A 5268-nucleotide genomic window follows, 5' to 3' on the forward strand; every position below is an offset into this window, starting at 1 on the left:
GATGCACAAAAGGGTACATGTATCTGGAGCTCATCTGTAGTGGCTAGGGGCTCTGGCACACCCATTCTCTCTCTCTGTCTTTGGCTCTCTCTGTTTGAAAATAAATAAAATATTTTGTTTTTAAAAGGAAAGACCTAGTTAAAAGAGCCCATGGCTGGGAAGGTCTTAACCCTAGTGAGGAAGCTACTACTGTTGTTTAGCTAAATGGATATATTTTCCCTACCAAATTTCCTTCCAAATATTTATGTTTAGGCTTATATATTAGTACTATTCTTGTTTTTGGTTAGAGAAGCTCTTCCTTTCAGATGGTGGCGACCACTGGAGAGAGTCAAAACTCACCAATGTGCTAAGTAGAAATGACAGCTGTGTGATCACCAGTAAATGAGGTATCTCTGTAACACTCTCCAAGGCTCAGGGATCATGGCAGAATAGGCAGTGAAAAGAATGTAAGAGCCAAAGGATGGGGAGGAAGGCTTTGGAATACTGTCTTCCAGACACAAAGGGGTGGTAGTTTTGTTCATGACCTCATAGTGGCTATCATTACTAACACAAGATCTGCCCAATATTTGGTCAATCAACATGTTATCATAGGGGGTGAAAGAAGCCAAACAAAAATGACATCAAAACAAGACAGGGAAGCCGGGTGTGGTGGCACATGCCTTTAATCCTAGCACTTGGGAGGTAGAGGTGGGAGGATCACTAAAAGTTCGAGGCCACCATGACACTACATAGTGAATTCCAAGTCAGCCTGTACTAGAATGAGACCATACCTTGAAAAAACAAAAACAAACAAACAAAAAACCAAGACAGAGACTCGTTGGAAAAAAGAAGTTCAATGGAAAGGTGATGGAGAAGAGGAGACAAAAGAAAAGAATGTGGACTTTTGGATAAGCTAGCCACACCAAAGCAGCCTAGGGAGGGAAATAAACAGAAACACAGCAACATACACTCTTCTACTGAAAAGCAAAGGTGTAGAAGTTATTATCAACCACAACAGAGAAGCTGGAGAAACCAAGATCTTCCAGAAAGGAAGAAACTGGCCAGAATCCTGTCGAGGTGCCAGCACCCTGATCCGCAAGCCCGCCTGCCTGGAGGCAGAGCGGCAGGATCAGAAGCAAAGTGAGGGGATTTTCTGCTCACATGAGCCTCCCTGCAGAGGGAAGACATCTGAAAGGGAAGATAGCAGAGAACAGCTGAGCAGCTGCCGAAGGACAATACAAATGGAACCAACCAAGCACTTCCGATAGGACTCCAGGCATCCTGCAAAGTCTCCCATCCCCCACACGTCAGGGCCATGAACGTCTGGAGAACTCATTCACCCCTGGCCACCCAGCACTGCGAGGGATCAAGGTGGGCACTCAGCATTGATGAGACTGGAAGCCATCCTAAAAGGTAGTAGGGTCTACTCATACAAAGTCATACGAAGTCATATGCAGGCCTGCACCGGAAGTGCTTATCTCACTTTCCATGTCCGGAAAGGTTATGTATTACATTTGAATGACATATTCTTGGTTGGCTTTACCCTTCTCAAATAAGCTGTATTTTAGTGTTGACTGTTGTTGCCTTTGATGTTTTCTGATTTCTAGGGCCTTTGTCTTTTTCTTAAGTCATTATTGTGGGCAGGGACTGACTGGCCCCAGGCTGACTTGGAACCTGTTTCAGACTAGAAATTTCAACCTCCTAGTTGACAGGATTAGGGTGTGGGGCAACACACACCCTTAGGGACTTTGACTTTACTAGATTATCTATTTAGTTTAATCCCCATGCTTGTATAAATACTCTGTGCTGGTTTTGATTGAATGTCTACATGGCTCAGTTGGATTTTAGAATTTGCCAGTATTTTGCTTCACCCAGTCTACTATAATACTTGAAGAGCAGACAAACTCAATACCTAGGGTCACTTCTGCTGTTTCTCTTGGAGTATAAGAGCTACATCTGGCACCTTAAACTCCTACACAGAAGATAAAGTTAGATTTACATGGCTAAGAACACTATAGATAATTAGAAAACCCAAGCATCAAATTCAAGATGCAAAAACCTCTACATTATAGTACAATAAACACAAAAAAATCAAGAAAATACAAACACACCAACAATTACAAATCCATCAGAAATTACCTCCAGTGAGACTGCTTTAGATAAAATTCCTGACAAAAATTTCAGAAAAATGATCATATCTATGTTCAAAGAAATCAGAGAAGAAAACCAACTCCTGAAGGAATCCTAAGAAAACACAAGAAACCAACTTAATGAAATCAGTAGGTCAATACAAAACACGAGTAAGGAAATAAAAATAATGAAACAATATCAATCAGAAATATGAGAAATGAAAAACAGTAAGTCAAATAGAAAACTCTATAGAAAGTCTTACCAGTAGAATGGTTCAAGGAGAGGACAGCATATCTAAACTAGAAGACCAGGTGGCAGATCTAATACAGTCCAACAAAGAGAAAGACAAACTAATAGGAAGGCATGAATGGGAATTTCAAGACATTCAGGACACTATGAAGAGGTCAAACATAAGAATTCAGGTAGTAGAAGGAGAAGAATTTCACTCTAAAGGCATGACAGGTATTTTCAACAAAACTGTAGAAGAAGGGCTGGAGAGATGGCTTAGCGGTTAAGCGCTTGCCTGTGAAGCCTAAGGACCCTGGTTCGAGGCTCGGTTCCCCAGGTCCCACGTTAGCCAGATGCACAAGGGGGCGCACGCGTCTGGAGTTCATTTGCAGAGGCTGGAAGCCCTGGCGCGCTCATTCTCTCTCTCTCCCTCTACCTGTCTTTCTCTCTGTGTCTGTCGCTCTCAAATAAATAAATTAAAAAAAAAAACAAAAAAAAAAACTGTAGAAGAAGCATTCCCCAAGTAGGGAAAGTGATGCCAATACAGATGCCAAACAGACAAAATCAGGAAAGAACCTTTCAGTGTTATATTATAATTAAACTACAAAACAGACAAAGCAAAGAAAATATATTGAAAGCAGTTAGAGAGAAAAATCAAGTCCCATACAAAGGCAAGCCCATCAGGATCACAGCAGATTACTCAACACAATTTCTTTTTTTCTTAGGAAGGGTCTCACTCTAGTCCAGGCTGACCTGGAATTCACTATGTTGTCTCAGGGTGGCCTCGAACTGATGGTATTCCTCCTACCTCTGCCTCCAAAGTTTTGGAATTAAAGGCATGTGCCACCACGCCTGGCTCAACACAACTTTTAAAAGCCAGAATGGCTTGGAATGATGTGTTCCAAATTCTGAAAGATAACAACTGTCAACCAAGATTATTTTATCCTACAAAGCTATCCATTCAAATGGATGGAGAAATAAGGACATTCCACAACAAAAGCAGGCTAGAGGAATATTTAAAGACAAAACCAGCTCTACAGAAAATACTTGAAAGGTTCCTCCATGTTGAAGAGAAAAAAAAGCACACATATAAGGAACCTGGAAAAAAACAAACCATACTCAAATACTAGTTGATACAAGACAGCAAAAGTCAAACTGGAAAAACTATAAAACAAGAATAATGGCAAAAATAAATATATACCTTTCAATAATAACTCTTAATATCAATGGCCTCAATGCCCCAACCAAAAGACACAGGTCTGTAGACTGGGTTAAGAAGCAGGATCTTCAATTTGTTGCCTCCAAGGACTCACCTTTCCACGAAAGATGGACACTATCTTAGGGTGAAACTTTGGTAAACAGTGTTTCAAGCAAATGGGCCTAGAAAACAAGCAGGTGTCACTAACCTAATATCTTGAGAGGGTAGACTTCAGACCAACATTAGTTAGGAAAGATAAGGAAGGTCACTTTGTATTGATTAAAGGAACTCCAATGGGAGGACATTGCAATCCTAAACATAAATGCACCTACATGGGGACACCCCATTTCATTAAACAAACACTATTAGAACTAAGGTCACAGATAACACCAAACACAGTTGTAGTGGGTGACTTCAACACCCTGCTCTCATCAATTGACAGGCCATCCTGGGAAAAAAATACACAGAGATGCATCTGTATTAAATGTACCTAATAGATATCTACAGAACATTTCATCCAAATGCTGAAGAATATGCATTCTTTTCAGCAGCACATGGAACATTCTCTAAAATAGACCATATATTAGGACTCAAAGAAAATCTTAACAAATAGAGGAAAACTGAAATAATTCCTTGCATTCTATCTGATCACAATGGGATCAGACTACAAATCAACAGCAAGAAAAGTTACAGAACATACACAAAATCATGGAAACTAAACAATACACTACTAAATGATGAATGGGTCAATGAAGAAATCATGAAGGAAATCAAAAAATTCATAGAATCAAGTGATAATACAACATACCAAAATCTTTGGGACACAATGAAGGCAGTCCTAAGAGGGAAATTTATAGCTTTAAGTGCCTATGTTAAGAAATTAGAAAAGTCTCAAGTAAACAACTTAGTGCTTCACCTTAAAGCCTTGGAAAAACAACAAAGCAAACCAAAAATCAGTAGACAGGAAGAAATAATAAAGATTAGTACAGAACTCAATGAAATAGAACCCCCCCCCAAATCCAAAGAATCAATGAAACAAAGAGTTGGTTCTTTGAAATGATAAATAAAATTGATAAATCCTTAGCAAATCTGACCAAAACAAAGAGAGAAGAGACACAAATTAATAAAATTAGAGATGAAAAAGGTACCATCACAACTGATAACAGAAAAAAATTAAAAAGTATAGGGGCATACTATAAGAACATAGGCTCCACTAAGTTTGAAAATCTGAAAGAAATGGATGATTTCCTTAATATATATGACCTATCAAATTTAAATCAAGATGAGATTAGCCACTTAAATAGACCTATAACAAGTATGGAGATCCAAGCAGTTATCAAAAATCTTCCAACTAAAACAAGTTCAGTGAATCCCAGATCGATTTACTGGTGATTTTTACCAGACATTCATGGAAGAATTAACACTAATGCTTCTCAAACTTTTCCATAAAATAGAAAAGGAAGGAATCCTACTGTTGCAGTCAGGTTTGCATTGCTGGCAGAAATCACCCAACCAAGAGCAACTTTTCTTTTGGGTGGGGAGATTTATTTTGGCTTACAGACTTGAGGGAAACTCCATCATGGCAGAGGATAACAATGACATGAGCAGAGGGTAGACATCACCTCCTGGCCAACTTCAGGTAGGCAACAGGAATAGGAGAGTGTGTCAAACACTGGCAAGGGGACACTGGCTATAATACATATAAGCCTGCCCCCAACAATACACTGCCTCCA

The sequence above is a fragment of the Jaculus jaculus genome, chromosome 3, assembly GCF_020740685.1.
Source record: "Jaculus jaculus isolate mJacJac1 chromosome 3, mJacJac1.mat.Y.cur, whole genome shotgun sequence".
Taxonomy (NCBI): domain Eukaryota; kingdom Metazoa; phylum Chordata; class Mammalia; order Rodentia; family Dipodidae; genus Jaculus; species Jaculus jaculus.